The 17,326-nt window shown below is 38.4% G+C and overlaps 1 protein-coding gene across 1 annotated transcript in view; it reads right to left on the minus strand.

Moving 5' to 3' along the window:
- RC3H1 (ring finger and CCCH-type domains 1) overlaps positions 1–7,977 on the minus strand; it is a 97,048-nt gene extending 89,071 nt beyond the window's left edge. The window contains exon 1 of the mRNA XM_060034227.1: positions 7,735–7,977. The gene's annotated coding sequence lies outside the window, so the exon portion shown is untranslated. The remainder of the gene's footprint in view (positions 1–7,734) is intronic.
- Positions 7,978–17,326: the final 9,349 nt, after the last annotated feature.

The raw sequence follows: 17,326 nt of genomic DNA on the forward strand, positions 1-17,326 counted from the left end.
TGCTGGCAGCACAAGCAAAAACATTGAAAAGGTAGGCTTAGGACAAATTGAGGCCATGTAAATGGTAAGTTCTCTGTGAGAGTGAATATAAATGGAGAACGGGACTTTGGTTTATATCAGCATTCTTCAATAGAACTTCCTGAGATGATGGAAATGTGCTATATCTGCATTTTCCAATATGGTAGCCACTAGCCACATGTGGCTATTGAGCCCCTGAAATGTGGCTGGTGCAACTGAGGAATTTAAAATTTTGATTTTAATTAATTAAAACTTAAGTTTATCCATACAACAGAGTACTATTTAGCAATAAAAAGAAATGAGCTATCAAGTCACAGAGAGACATGGAAGAACCTTAAATGTACATTGCTAAGTGAAAGAAGACAATCTCACCCATAGAACTGTACAACACAAAGAGTGAACTGTAATGTAAACTATGGACTTTAGTTAATAATTTGTCAATATTGGTTTATCAATTATAACAAATGTAAGATGTTAACAGAAATAACTGTGGGGGAAGGTATATATGGAAATTATACCTTCAGTGCAATTTTTCTATAAACCTAAAACTGCTCTAAAAAAAATCCATTAAAAATTTTAAATTTAAGTAGTCACATGTAGCTAGTGGCTGATATTAAACAGCACAGGTCCATATTAATGAAAGACTGATGTGGAAAGAAAATGAGAACGGTATTTCATTTCTGACCACCAACTCCATAAATACACAAAGTTTAATTGTATCTTGAATACTAACAATTGACAGCAGAAAATTTTCAAATATTCTAGATGAATATCTTTCTAAAGTGATTTTTGTTAAACAAAATTTAAGGAAGAAAACAACATTTATTGAATGGGTACTATACTATAGATATATGTTAACTCATTTAAATTGCAAAACAATCCTTTCAAAGAAGATATTACCATTTCTGGTTTTAGAGATGAAGAATCATAAAGCTTATGTGATAAAAGATGGGAACTTAGATACATCTGACTCCAAAGTGTATGTTCTAATATATTCTTTATATAGTTTTATGATTCCCAAAATCAAAAACATAAGTGAATTTTCCCACAATGAATCTATCATCAGGAACAACAGGTTATATAGCAGAATACAATAATTAATTAATGATATACTCAGAGTCTAAAAAAATGTCCCTGTATTAAACTGTCCCATGCTAATGTGATTTTTACCTCATTACCCTTCTTGCTGTCCATATTACCTAGAGTACCTTTACTCCCACATCTAATTTGCATGTTTTAATCTGCTGTGAAATTAGAAAACAGATTAAATTCTGCTGTGAAAATATCAAGCTTCTTTGAATTATGTACAGAGCAAGAGAGGTTCTAAGCCAGTGCCTTAGTGTAGATGATTTAGTTCATTAACTTTGTGATAAAGGTCTTTTTGTCTACTTCTTATTCTAAATTGGGATCAGGTTAGATGACATACTGTTCTATAATAAAGCTAAGAATATAATGATCCTGTTTCATTCACATATGTTCCACTAAACCATACTTTCAAGCATAGATCTCTAAACTTAACCTCATTTAAAGATGTTATTTTATGATTAAATGTATTAATTTAGTACACTAGCTTTCTAATAAATTACTGTTAAAGATTAATCAGATGTATATAAACATAGAAATATTAATATTTACAGAGTTGATATTTCCTGAAAAAAGTCAGTATTAAAGAAAAGCAGGAATTTTACTGCATTGAGTTCTAAATATTCGTTATAATTCTTTCCATCACTTTTTAAGTTGTTCTTATAACTAAATTTAATAGTTAAATAAAATTTTCCTAAAAGGGGGGAAATTAGTATCAAAATTTAAATTCTTCCCGACTTAGAGCTTCTGTATCTGTAAAATATTACAAATCTTTAATAGTAACATAAAATCTGTATTTCACTTCTCACCATAAATGTTAAGATTTAAATTTAATTAGGGGAAGTACCTAATTTTGAATTTAAGTCAAAGATGAAAGAAAAAAAGCCTGTTTATTTTCTCCCTCAATCAAACAAACAATTTAAAAAAGCTACAAACCAATTGCTTCTGTTAACAGTGTCTATGTTTTTGGAGGGAGTCAGGTATAGACCCAAGACCAAGGATTCAAAGATTTATTCAACAAGCAGAGTGTCAGGCAAATCATAACTCTAAACAGGCTCAAAGATTAGCTGAATAAAAGTAATAAAGTTAGGGGACTTTCCTGGTGGTCCAGTGGTTAAGAATCCGTCTTCCAATGCAGGGGATGCAGGTTCGACCTCTGGTCGGGGCACTAAGATCCCACATGACAAGAGGCAAATAACCCCACGCGCTGCAACTACAGAGCCCACGCGCCACAACTAGAGAGCCCATGCACTCTGGAGCCCATGTGCCACGACTACTGAGCCTGTGTGCTCTGGAGCCCGCGTGCCACAGCTAGAGAGAAACCCATGTGCCATAGCTAGAGAGAAGCCTGTGCGCCACAACAAAAGATTCCTGCGTGCCGCAACTAAGACCCGACGGAGCCAAAAACAAAAAAAACAAAAAAAAAACAAAAAAAAGTAATACAGTTAGATTCATACAGATTAAAGAGTTTCAATCTAACAATCATTTTCTAATATAACCTCATATAAGTCCTTGTCTATTAATATTCCAAGTTTCTTCTATATATTAAGAAAAAACAAAAGCCAAACAAGCTATAGATAAGACTATTCATTGCTCACATTTGTATAGAACATTAAAACTTAGTTAATTCTCACAACTCAACGAGGAAATACTAATGAGTCTGAGAGCTTAAGTACAACTTCTTTGGAGTGATCAAGATGAAAAGTTCGAACTGCTGTGACTTCCAACTTTTCTTCCATAAAGAATCCCTGGCAGCATGCCTACTGTAATTAGAGAATAATGTAAAGAATGAGGTGGTTTTTGATTCCTAACAATCATATCCCAAAGTTTTTTCCTGCAATTTCAATTATACATAGCACTCTTGCTCAATCTTGGCTCAAAATCATTTTAGGTAATATTCATAAAGACAGAAAGTAGAATGGTGGTTGCCAGGGACTGGGGGAGAGGGGGATGGGGAGTAACTGCTCAATGGGCAAAAGAGTTTCCTTTTGGGGTGATAAAATGTTTTGGAACTTGATAAAGGTAGTGGTTGCACAACATTGTGAATGTACTGCCAATGAACTGTTCACTTTAAAACGGTTAATTTTATGTTATGCAATTTAAACCTCCATTTAAAAAAAAATTTATGTTAAGATATATAGACCACTGTAGAACTGTTCTTCAAAAACACTGCTACCACATTCAAATGCTATTTAGATCTTGGAGATATTTAGAAAAAAATGCATTACAAACTAAATTATTACCTTATATGCACAGTAATGGGTGTGTACTGATATCAGTGCTAAAATGCTTGACAAACATCAAACATACATTTATAAACAATCTCAAATAAATATAAATGAACCTTAAGACATTTATTCCTCTAGGGCAGAACATAATTTGAGTCAGTTCAACTGTGCATGTAAGATGAACTCAAATTTTTTACTAGAATTCTTTTCTCAAACCTCAATCAGGAAAATATTGTGAACTGATAAGAAATGTCTAACATTACATAAAGAATAAATAAGAATATAAGAAGTAAACAGACACAAATCTGACCAATAATGGATATAAATAAATATGCTAAAGCTAACTGTCTTGGAGATGTAGCACAACATCACTTCAGATTAAGTAAACTTCACACTTGAAAATGTATAGAATCGGGACTTCCCTGGTGGTGCAGTGGTTAAGACTCCATGCTCCCAATGCAGGGGGCTGGAGTTCGATCCCTGCTCAGGGAACTAGATCCCACATGCATGCAGCAACTAAGAGTTCGCACGCCACAACTAAGACCTGGCGCAACCAAATAAAAATAAATAAATAAATAAATATTAAAAAAAAGAGAAAACATATAGAATCAACATTAAAAAACTTTGGAGTAAGAAAAATTCCTTTATATAAATGGCTGAAAAATTAATATTATGCTATAACCTCCAAGGCTAGTCCAAATCCAGTCTAGACTCCAGGATTAAACAAAAAAGAAGGTGATCTTAAAGAAGATCCTAACCAACAGGCTGATTTTGAAATCTGTGACTGTTCTGATGCAGGTCAATTTGAGAATTTAAATCCACTTGAATCCAATCCCAAAGAATACCTCAACTCCTGAGCATGGACATAGCCAAAACTAAACCAGGTCAGTATACCCTGCCAAGGAACATCCTGCTCCGAAGTGTCCACCAAACAAGGATCACTTATCAGTTTATTCTTCACTTTACTGGGTGCCAACCATTGGCAAGATATATGTAAGAGTGGACTGATTAGACCCCACCAAACTCCATTTCAAGCTCTAAAATCTGGAGATAGAAAATACTGCATAATTCTGAATGGTCTAAGGCTTTAAAAAATTATAAATGAAGAATTCCAAATGTTAGCTGACCTGACTTAACACTACCGAATGCTACTAAAGTCATTTTAAAACTTCCCTAAGGGCCTTCCCTGGTGGCAAAGTGGTTAAACTCTGCTTGCCAATGTAGGGGACGCGGGTTCAAGCCCTGGTCCAGGAAGATCCCACATGCCATGGAGCAACTAAGCCCATGAGCCACAACTACTGAGCCTGTGCTCTAGAGCTCGTGAGCCACAACTACTGAGCCCGCATGCCACAACTACTGGAGCCCACGCTCCACAACAAGAGAAGCCACTGCAATGAGAAGTCCACGCACCGCAACGAAGAGTAGCCCCCGCTCACCGCAACTAGAGAAGTCCTGCGTGCAGCAATGAAGACCAAACGCAGCCAAAAATAAATAAATAATTAAAAAAATAAAATAAAAAAACAAAACTTTCCTAAGTATTTATTTCAAAGGTACAACTTAGCTAACTGCTTATATAACAAATTAAAGCCATGAAACAATTACAGCAATACCACAAATCTGCCCTATGTAAACGGTATGAGTTTCTATATTTACGGCATTCAGATCTGCTAAAAGCAAATATAAGTGCTTCTTTTGTTAATTCACAAGGGTAAATACGTTCTCAAACTTATAAGTGAATAATTTGGCAGTGTACAAATAATGATAATAGAAAAGATATTAGAGCTGAAGGCAAACACAGTATTACAAAACACAGTTCATGGTTTTTAAAAAAAAAGGAATCCGTAAATACAGGAGATGCTTCAAAGTTTAACCTTGGGACATATGGCAGCAGTAGCAATAGTAAAGCATCTAATTTGTGTCACAAGACTTCGGTTTGAGTAAGCTTTTTTGCCTATTAATTAAGCGGCCTTTTTGCTAGTTATAGCTACTTAGCTTCTCCTAAGCCTCAGATTCTTCCTATATTACAGACTAATTAGGAGGAATAAATGAGAATATTTTTACTCATTTACTCATTTAACAAATGTACTTTGAAAAATTGTTATTTAAAATTTTTTATGTACAAAAAAAACCCTTTCAAATTTCTCCAAATGAAACGAACATATATTAACTTTTAATATTACCGAGAAAATACAAATCTAATTTTTAAGCTATGGTCCCAAAACTTCTTGGAAGGAAATTCTTAAATATTACTTGAGAAAATCTGAACTGACATAATCGGAATAAACACTGATATTGAAGACATAACAATTGAGGGATCACATCTTAAAACAGTCTGACACAAATAAAAACAGAATTCAATATCAAGCATAAATTGGGACCCAGACTCAATGACTGCTGGGTCAGCATCTAATTTCAAACACAAAACCTTAACACTTAAAAATCTTTGTTTTTAGGAAAATGATGAGGTAAATTAGTCCTTGACACAACATAAGATTTGTTTTCACAACAAAGCACACTGACCACTTACAAATTCATACATTACTACAATTATTCTAATAGGTTTAGAGTCACAGATAAATTTAAGTTATCATTATGAGATAGAGTTTACTTGCATTCTGTACCAACTAACAAAATTCAGCCAAAAAAATTGATTGATTAAATCATGACTTTGAATACTTAAAAAAAAGTCCCTTTTGAAATTTATTCCCAGAAAATTCACATCAGCAGAAGCCATGTGAAAGTTGTTCTTTCCCCACTACCTAAAAAGTCAAAACATCCACATTATTTATACTAGGCTTAAAATGAAAGTCATTCATATTCATCCATTATACTTCAATCCTAAGCAACAATAAAACAGTCCAACCTCCACGTTTATCCAATTTCTAGTCTACTTACTGTCAACTTTTGTGGAAGAACCAAGGCCCAGTGCCTCCCATTAAACTTCATATAACCTTAAAACGCTCTGAATTACAACAGATACGGACAATTCTAATTAGAAATTCACCTTAAAAATGGGTGAAAGATATTAACTGGCATTTTATCTGCCCAGCACAGGTCCTTTTAAGAACACAAACTAAATGGACCACGCAATTTAATATTAAACAGTGGAAAGCAGTCTTTTGGAGACATCCAAACAATCTTAATATAAATTCTCCATACGTATAGAAACTGACATAGAAATAACTTGGATAATTTTCCCCTTCACTTGGAAAGGTACATGGTAGATGTCTTGAGAAATTAAGTTTAGGAGAAATAGTAGTTAACTGTTGAAGTTTCAGAAATCACTATGCAGGGCAACTATAATGAGGAGCTGTCTCTTTTTCAGCCTAAACATTCAATACAAAACAGTTGTTCCTAGTTTTGAAAATTATAAAAAAGGACAAGAAGTTCTAGCCTGGAGACGAAGCTCTTCTGTCTCCTGAAAAAATGCTTCATTAGGTCCATTTTATGCTAGTTAACATTGTTTCTTATGCGGCACATTAATAATTCACAACGGTTCCTTTGAAGAAAAAAGTTCTATTCAAACATTACAATTTGTCTTCGCGTTGCCAGCAAGCGGCTTTGTTTCCAGTTTCAGGGACTATTCTGGGATGTCAAGAGTTACATTATCTACTGTTCCAAAAGAGCCCTAGTTCCACTCTCACCGGGACGTGGGCAAAACTGATGTTTAGAGAGAACTGATGCCTAGAAATGTTTAAAGAGGAACATCCTTCAGCCCTCTATCTCTCTCCATCCCTTGATAATCACATTTTACCTGGCAGAATTGTTGGTGTTGCTGCACTTAAATTTTTTTGAAAAACACCTGCAAACACAACCTCCCTAGCGCCGCCAGGAAGAAAAAAAGACTATCGGGCTCGATCTGCAGTAGCTCCAGGGAAACAGACATCGTAAAACCCACTTGGCCGAAGAACCAGAGTGCTTAAGGGGGAGGAGGAGGGAGCAGCCTTGAGGTGCAGGCGGCGCCTGTTTACAGACGCCCTCACTTCCCCCACCCCCACAGACTGGGGGTCCAAAAAGCATTTCCCGAGCGCACTCTGCTCCCGCCAAGGTCCTCGGACGAACAGCGGGGCTGGGCAGCCCTGTGGCCCCCTCCCTCTGGCCGAAGCCTCCCTCGCCCTCCCCTCGACCAGGGCGGCGTCTGCACCTCCCCACGGCCTACCCACCCCGGCAGGCCCTCCAGGCGGCACGCGGAGGCCCGAGGCCTAAAGGACGCCGGGCACTGACAAGCCCCTCGGCCGCCGGCGGGGCCTGAGGCCGGGCGGGCGGACGCTACGGCCGAGGAGCCGAGGGCGGCCGAGGACAGCCCCTGCCCCGCCGCGGCTGCCTATTGTTTCCGACGGAGGCCGGGCCGCAGCCGCCCGGCTCCCCACGCCGCTGCCGCCGCCGCCGCCTGCCGCTCGCTCACCGCGCTGGTCCGAGCAGCAGCTCCTCTCAGCTCCGAGTCCCCGCGGCCGTCGCCACCGCCGCGGCAGCCACCGCCGCCGCCAATGCCACCGTCGACTCTGACTCTGTCCCAGGCCGCCGGACAACGGCCGCCGCTGCCACCGCCAGCGCCGCCTCCGGCCTCCCACCTGCTGCTGAGGCTGCTCCTGCAGCAGGGGCCATCTTGTTGGTCTGCCTCCTCTTCCTCCTCCTCCTCCTCCTCCTCCGCCCCGTCGCTCGTTGTCCTCGTCCCCTTCCTCTTCCTCGGGCTCCGGCCCGCCCCAGAGACTGGGGCGGACACCAGAGTGAGGCCCCTCCTTCCAGGGGCGGGGCAAGAAGACGGGCGGGGCGGGCGCGGGAGCAAACCTCTGAGTCACCGGCAACCAACGCCCGGGAGGGAGGGTGGTGTCGCTTACCGCCTGGACCCGGAGCGCACCACCCCCTGAGCAGAAGAACTGGTCCACCAGCGCCTCGGCGCCCAGCGGGCAAGTGGCCAGATGGTGAATTGGAAAATTTCTGACGTTTCCATCCAATCCCGCGCTTACCTCTCCCCCTTGGCTTTCTCTTAGCCTCGTCCCTCTGCTCTTGTTTCTTTTTCACATCTCTCCTCCTCCACCCCAGAAGAATTTGTTCTTATCCTGTTTTATCCTGGTTCTTGATCACACCAGCTTTGCCCTAGTCATTTCCCTCACAGACTACCCCAAAGAGTTCAGCCTCCCAGCAGGGGTAAACAGCCCAAAGGCCTGGACGCTCACTGCCCCAAAACGTCTCTCCAGGCCTATGAGACCAATTAAGAGCTGTCTGGGGCAGGACAGAAAAAGATTCAGCCCTTAGAAGAGCTATTGGATCTAAAGCTAACCTTATGATTATTTGAAGTTTCTTCTCCATTATGGAAAAGAAGCCATTTTCATTTTGGGTAAAATGGGAGTCCCCTTTCAAGACAATTCGGTTTAGCCAAACCCTTGCTTTTAAGAAAGGAGAGAAATGGAATTCTTTTCATACCATACAGTCCTAATTTCAAAATAAATCGTTTAGAATAGAGGAGAGAGATGGTCCTCAAGTAAGCACCCAGCTAATACTCTTGTTCATTATCACCCTCCCCCTGCTTTTTTTTTTGTTTTTTCTTCAGGTCTGGCCAAGTGAGCAGAGATTTCGCTTTCCTGTCCTTTCTTCATTGCATACATCCCCAATACCAAGAGAAGTACTATATTTAGAGAAGCTTCTGCTTTTAAGGTGATAAATTCAATTACTGTAACAGCTAGTGTTCCTATATTATTTGTAAATAATATATCACACACCTTCCTAAACTCTAAGCAGGGAAGAGTTCTTTTTAGTTGCTAACACCCTCCTGCTACTCAGATTTCAGCTTCTTTTAGAAGACCTATTGATGTTTTTCTGCTGATTGGAATTTACTCTCTTTGAAGTGGGCTAAATCTGTAACCATCTCTTCAACCCGCTAAATAGTAACCCCAGTCCTACAAAGAGCAAATTTCTAGCTACCATGGAGGGATTAGGTTAGTGTGTGCTAATCTAAAGGCTATCCCTCAGCCAGGCCTCAGTCCCCTGCTGGGAAAAAAACAGATTAATCTGTTCCTCCAGTTTTTCCTCCTCCTCCCTTCTCACACCTAGGGAACCTTCCACAACAGAAGGTTTTAGCGGCTGTTGCTAGGCAAACATGCCAACTTCCCTGTTTAGGTGAGGAAACTTTCAATAGAATCAACCTAGATAATATAGTTTCTTTGAACTATTAATAGTTACACCTCAACAGGTAGACCCCCTTCAATGTTCCCTTAAAAAAATATGATTTTTAAGTTAAATTTGTTTTTATTTCATAAATATTTCAGTTAAAAATAAGGTTAAAATGGAGGGGCTTCCCAAAATTCATTTTAATGGTATAATTAAGCAAAAATTTGGCAAAAAAAGGAGAAGAGCAGCTCTGAAGAAAACACTTAAGTGTTTGCAATAAAAACTAATCTACAAAAAGTCATTTCTATGCTTTGAACTCCCCAGATAAGGTAGACATATAAGTTACAGTGAATAATTTATCCCTTGAGACTGAGTCTATTTAGAAGAAAGATAATATGGTTATTCAGTGAAAAAAAAAAGATATTCTGGGTTTTATTCCCAAATTAACTCTGTAAAAATTTTAGGTGGTGAATTAAGCTCTTTTTTCCTGATTTTGCTGTTTAAAATTTTTGCTATGTTATTGTTAAATAATAGTGACAGTTTTTAGGATGTTGAGAGTTAATATGAATATTAAATAATTATGTTAAAATTTAAATTATATTTAGCTTCTAAAGTCTTAAAATTGTATAATTTGTTTTCATCCAGTGAAATTTGTATTAATACAGCAAAATAGTGCCTGAGAAGTACCTTAAGCTAAGCTAACTAAGAATGAATTACTAAAGACAAACAGCTTAAATGTCTCATAGTCATTTGTGCTTAGAAATCACTATTTTGTAGCTTTAACACAATTTAAACAATTTGGTTTTATTTTATATTTTATTATCTAGTTCTAGAAATTTAGACTCTGCCTTGGCCTCCACCACTGATATACTATGAAAATTAAATGCATCATTCCATGTAAAGGATTTAGAACAGCACATGGCACATAGTAAGTACTCAAATGTTTTTTAAAAACCCATTTTAGGTATGTCATTATAGTCTTTAGTTTCTTTTTTTTTTTTTTTCCTACTTAAAGATGTATTTTTGTTTTTGTTTTTGTTTCTTGCGGTATGCGGGCCTCTCACTGTTGTGGCCTACTCCCGTTGCGGAGCACAGGCTCCGGACGCACAGGCTCAGCGGCCATGGCTCACGGGCCCAGCCGCTCCGCGGCATGTGGGATCTTCCCGAACTGGGGCACGAACCTGTGTCCCCTGCATCGGCAGGCGGACTATCAACCGCTGCGCCACCAGGGAAGCCCAGTCTTTAGTTTCTTGATCAGTCAATTAAGGATGACAAGTAACCAAATACAGTTTTGCTCTTAGCATGAACCCTAAAAAAAAATTAATGCTAATAAGGCCTTATGAATCTTTTAAATGTATTTTCTGATATACCTGTACTATAATGTTCTTCCTTTGATTATTTATTTATTTAGAATAGCCTATGCTTTTTCGTTTATGCTAAGTGATTTTTTAAGTTACCACATGCTTTCAAATTGCTCTGGAATGTGTAATTATCAACCTAAAGCATTAGTTGTCGTATAGGACTAGAAAAGACCTAAGATACCAACCCACTTACTGCGACAGCTGAAACAGAGACTGAGAAAAGTTAGATCATGTATCTGCACAACTCTTTGTTATAGATAAACGCCATGTTATTGAGGAGGGGGTCAGAGAGTGGGAAGGAGTGGAATAGGAGGAAAAAATTCAAAAATGAATGAGTCATGTGTCCCTGCCTTGAAGAAATGTTAACAATCTAGTACAAGGAATACAATGAGAAGTACATGTCAACTACTAGAGTACAAAATAGCTTGGTGATTATTGCATTAAAAAGTATAAAGTTCTATGAAAGTTAAAAGGAAAAGCTAGTAGGAATCTTTATTCTAATATCATAGAACATACCTTTTAACAGATGTCAATACAATGTATTAGATCTGTACCCGGAGGCATACAAGTACAATCAGCTTTTAATACAGGGCTAATTGGAGGATATGAGAATAGAGTTTGGATTAACTCTATTAAAGTACAGCTAGGCCCTGAGACTTCTCCAGTGTAAATCATTTCTGTATGGGGAGGGAATGACATCCTCAAACAGGAACACATGCACAAAATAGGGGGTACTGGAGCTGAGTCATTTGGATTTTCTCAATTGCTTTAGGTAAAGTAAGTGTGGGAGGCCAATTTAGTTCTCCCCTTCCCACCCTCCTCTTTTCCTATACATAGATTCTCCATAATCTACTTTCTCCCCCAGTCTACACTCTTCTTACCAGTGTTCATTAAGATAAATCTGTAGAGTAAGAAATAAAGATGTCCCAAGGAAATATGAGGAAGTCAATAGTTTCTGACCTACCCTTAATCTTTAGAGTCCAGTCCCAAAACAGGCCCAAGTCAGTAACTGCAAACTAAACCTAAGGGACTGCCTTAGATTCGGGGAAAGAATCCAAAGTGATCATGGCAGATGTAGCCCAAGTTAGTTCTGGGATTTCTGGAACTAGGTCCCTGTAGACTTGATTCTAAAAGAGCTAAAGAAAATGTTTCCGAGTCCTGCCTGAAATTGCTTTTGAACTGGCCTACCTTCTATGAATTGAGAATATCTGAATTTTAACCGATCTCCTGAGATATATTCCAGGGTGATAGTAAACAGCACCCCTTTATGAAAGAGACATCAGACAACTTTCAGCAGAGAGGGGCATTCTAGGCATTACTTTAAACAGTGTCATAGGAGAAAGCAGCTCCACTTTTCACTTGGGGAAAACTCACTGGAATATTGTTGGTTTTCATTATTGTATTAGTTTGTTAGGGCTGTTGTAACAAATACCACAGACTGGATAACTTAAACATCAGAAATTTTCTCAAAATTCTGGAGGCTAGAAGTCCAAAATCAAAGAGTAGACAGGCTTGGTTTCTTCCAAGACCTCTCTTTTTGGCTCGTCGATGGCCATCTTCTCCTTCTGTCTTCACATGGTCTTCACTGTGTCTGTGTACTAATCGCTTCTTATAGAGACACCAGGCATGTTGGATTAAGCCTTACCCATGTGACCTTATTTTACCTTAATTATCTCCTTAAAGGCCCTATCTCCAAATCCAGTCACATTCCGAGGTACTGGGGGTTAGGACTATAACATATGACTTTGGTGGTGGGAGCGTGTGGGATGAATGGACACAATTCAGCCCATAACAATAATAAACGCTCATTTTTAGAGTATCATACTTATGAATAAAAGGCACCCTTATGAGGGTACAATTTTAAATCTACCCAATGAAATCTGAAGCTTTTCTTTTTCTGATTACTCCTTGCATCATAAAATATCAATGCCTTTGGGGGTATAAATTAGCAACAATAAATAGGATACTAGAATTTTTTTAAAAAACTGATTATCAAAATTATCTGAGTCACATCACAATGAGAATTAGCAGAAAACAAGTACCAGAACTTGAACAGACCCAAGATTAGTATGAAAGGATTAAACTTTGTTTATAGGGTTAATGATTTGAAGATCATTTAGAGCTCTGCCTAAATAAGCAATTATAGATACACTGAGGTCAAATACATATTGTAACCAAATGATATCATCTAGCAAAAATGGACGTTCAATATTTCTTAGAAATTATTAGATTTGTCATGTCATGAGTAACCAGTTAAGAAAAAGTTGAACATTGGTGTATAAATCATTCAGGAAACCAGAATTTGAAAGTTGTGCTTTAGGCAAGATGGAAAGGAAACTTCCTTTTGCTCTATGCCTTAATTTCTAGAATCTGGACGTGGGGAAGTCTTCAGAGTTCTTTACGATGTTCCAAGAGGTTAGGGATTAAAGATGAGCTCTACAAATTGGAGGCAGGTCACGAACCAGAAAGAAAGATGTTCCTATGGTGCGCTCCTCATTGAAGATGAATACTTAGCTTCATGTTACTCCATGAGTTTATTTCCCTTTTGATACCCTCTAGGTTTGAATAACATCTTATTTGAATGTTCCAGTCTTTTCTCAGCTGTGCTACCTTCTATCAACAGGAGAGTTCTGCAGCCATACTTAGGCCAATCATTCTTTTTTTTTTTTTTTATGTGGACCATTTTTAAAGTCTTTATTGAATTTGTTACAATATTGCTTCTATTTTATGTTTTGGCTTTTTGGCCACCAGGCATGCGGGATCCTAGCTCCTCAACCAGGGATTGAACCCTCACCCCCTGCATTGGAAGGCGAAGTCTTAACCACTGGACCGCCAGGGAAGTCCCCAGCCAGTCATTCTTATGCAGGTCAGTGTAGCATAAGTAATGGGAAATACCTACAGCTCTCCCAGAGAAAAAGCACATCTCAGGGGATAAGAGTCAGAGTCTCTTTCCACCTGGATATTTTTCTTCTGTTGTCAATCTTGGATAGGTAGAAAAACCTAGTGCAAACTCTTGTTCCACTTACTGGCTGTGTTAGCTTGTACAAGTTAACCTTAGAATACTTCCATTTCCTTTACTATAAAATAAGGATTGTAAAATGTATCTAAGACGGTTTTTATGGAGATAAATGAGAAAATACATGTAGAGCGTCTAGGGCAATGCCTGACATCTAATAGCCAATGAATGAAAATTATTGAAATTATACTAGGTACTGTGTATTGCATTAGGCTGATGATTCTCAATTTTGTGTGAACTTTTAAAAGCTCTATATCTCCAGCTCTGACCATAGACATTTTGTTTTTTTTAAGATATTTATTTATTTATTTTTGGCTGCGTTGGGTCTTCGTTGCTGCGCACGGGCTTTCTCTAGTTGCGGCGAGCGGGGGCTGTTCATCGCGGTGGCTTCTCTTGTCGTGGAGCACGGTCTCTAGGCGTGCAGACTTCAGTGCTTGTGGCTCGCGGGCTCTAGAGCGCAGGCTCAGCAGTTGTGGTGCACGGGCTTAGTTGTTCCGCGGCATGTGGGATCTTCCCGAACCAGAGACTGAACCCGTGTCGCCTGCATTGGCAGGCAGATTCTTAACCACTGCGCCACCAAGGAAGTCCCACCATAGACCTTTTGACCCCTTTTGGGGTGTTGGTGTGGGGCCAGGGATTTTTTTCTTTTTGGGGATTTTACAGAGGATCCCATCCTGTTATATAAGGTGAGAACCACTGAAGTAGATCCATGGTCAGCAAGGTTTTTTGGTAAATGGCCAGATAGTAAATATTTTAGGCTTTACAGTCTTTTCAGTCTGTCACAACTACTCAACTCTGTCATTATAGCACGAGATCAGATATAGACAGTATGTAAACTAACGAGCATGACTGTGTTCCAATACAACTTTATTTACAGCAACAGAGATAAAGAGATGGTGGTGGGCTCTCTTTGGCCCCCACACTGTTGTTTGTCAGACCTGTCTTATGTGAAGAGAGATTTGATTTGCTGTAGCCAGCGAAAGTCTTTTATTATTATAATGTCCAACAGCAGCTTTAAAAACCTTACATGTAATGACCAATGTTTGGTGTTAAACGCAATTAATTAAACAGACAGAGCTCCTGCCTTTCCAAGGAATTAGTAATCTAAAACAACAACAGCACCGACATAATATTTATAAGTAATCCCGTGTGAGTAATTGTCATGTATACAGATGACTCTACAAGACTAAATGGGAAACTGAGTTCAGAGGTGGGCAGATTTTCCTAATGCTTTTGATTTACAAATATCAGATAAAATCAAAGGAGCACAAGGGCTCATTCAGGAACCAATGTGAAGAGGAGAGCAATGCCCCAGATTAGATCTTCCTTTTCAGCAAGAAGCTGTATAAGGGAACATCTTTTTTTGTTTGTTTTTTTCCACTGTTGTTGAGACTTTATTTCCATTTTTATTTGAGATATATCACACCACTGAAATTATTCACAACGAAAAGTTTGCTAAATCTTTCAACATATGTTTCATTTTTAGGATAAATTTGTAGAAGTGGAATTGTTAGATAATAGTTATGCATATATTTGAAGATTTTATAATAGTGCCTAATTGTCCTCCAGAAATCTTGGAATAGTTTTAAGCATAACTTTAATTAATTAATTAATTATAAACAGCTTAACTGAGGTATCATTGGTATATTAAAAAACTGCACATATTTAATGTATACAATTTGATGAGGTTGCACATATGCGTACACCCATGAGGCTATCACCACAATCAAGGTAATAGACATACCACCACATATTTCCTTAGGCTCTTTTGTTTTTTTGATTTTTGTTTTTGTGTTAAGGACATTTCATATGAGATCTACCCTTTTAACACATTTTTTTTAAACATCTTTATTGGAGTATAATTGCTTTACAATGGTCTGTTAGTTTCTGCTTTATAATAAAGTGAATCAGTTATACATATTCATATGTTCCCATATCTCTTCCCTCTTGCATCTCCCTCCCTCCCACCATCCCTATCCCACCCCTCTAGGTGGTCACAAAGCACCGAGCTGATCAGGGAGCATCTTTTAAAGGAGTCCTTTAAATGGGACCTCATGACTCTCCACATGGCTGAATTTGCCTTCTCTCAATGTAATTTCATCAAAATACATTATGTCAAATTTATCCTCTGAGGTTAGGGGCTATGATATATTCCCTTTATTTGACCTGGAAAAAAGAAAAAGCTTTCCCTTTCTCTATATGAATAGTAAACTTAGAAAAAAAAGTCAATCAATCAATTTGTATGCTTGTGTGTACATGTATATATGGATATGTTTAAATCAAGTTATTGGTGATTTAGTAACCTACTGCCTACAATTGTAGAAATGACACAATAGTAGCTGTCAGATAGAGCAAGATTCTCTTATATCTCCTCATACCCCTGAAAGATAGACATATATAATGGATATTTATAATTTTGTGGCTGCTCATCATCTTACCCTCTCCTCCTTACACTGTTTGGGAATTTTCCATTTGGGAATTTTTGTGGGTGGCAGAATCTTTTCTCCCACTACAGGCCAGAAAGTCCAGATATTTGTCTTCTGCCCTCCACCCACCACCTCCTCCCACCTCTGCCCCACAGCAATCCTAGGGTGAGGGAAAATGATCTAAGCTTGGTAGACTGGATGCTCTTACTTGGAACTTTGAATCTGGACTGAGTTACACAGAAGTAAGTAGAATTCATCCCACTCACACCTGTGATACCCAGAATCTGATGGGACAATGGCAGCAATCCCTGGGGTATGTCCAGCATCTACTGGTCATGGCAGTAGTACCCTTACCAGCCCATTTCAGGATTGACTTTAGCTCTGGTTCTGGCCATCTAGCTTCCCTCAATTCCCTTCCTTACAATCAAAACTATGAGCCACTCAGTGTTCTTCCAGAAAATTCCCTTTCTGCTTAAGTTAGCCACTGAGATAGTTTAACATACAAGAGGAAGGGTACAGAAATCAAGGGTTTGCAGAAATAATCCATTTTCTCATTTCTCATATAGTTGACCTTTACTCAGTTTAATGGAGTTATCCATGTTTTTTCTTTCTTTGGGCCCTGATTTCATGACTCTAGTCATTACAGTCTCAAAACTTAAGAGTACATCTGTATCCATTTCACTTAAACTGAAGTGGAGGTATATTAAGTTACGTTTCCTTCTGTTACTCAGTTCATTGATTATACTCAAATAATCAGCACTCCTCTCAAGCTTTCAATTTGATTTTTTTTTCTCATTCTGCCAAGTATGTTTAGTGTCTACATTAAAAACTAATATTTCACAGATTTCTGAAGGGGAAAGCCTCCATATAAATATCTCTCTTAGCTAAAAATTATGACAAATGCAAAGTGCTTTTTGTTTTTTCTTGAATTCCTTTTGCTAACAGGCATCTTCCTAATCAAGCATTTCCTCTTTGGTAAAATTACATGGAAAAAGAATTATTTTTAAATTTTTTGCAAAAGTATTTCAACTTCTGTACTTAAAGTGTTCATTTGTGGTTCTTTTCTGCAGAGATTTGTAACCTCGT

Source organism: Delphinus delphis, chromosome 1 (assembly GCF_949987515.2).
Source record: "Delphinus delphis chromosome 1, mDelDel1.2, whole genome shotgun sequence".
Taxonomy (NCBI): domain Eukaryota; kingdom Metazoa; phylum Chordata; class Mammalia; order Artiodactyla; family Delphinidae; genus Delphinus; species Delphinus delphis.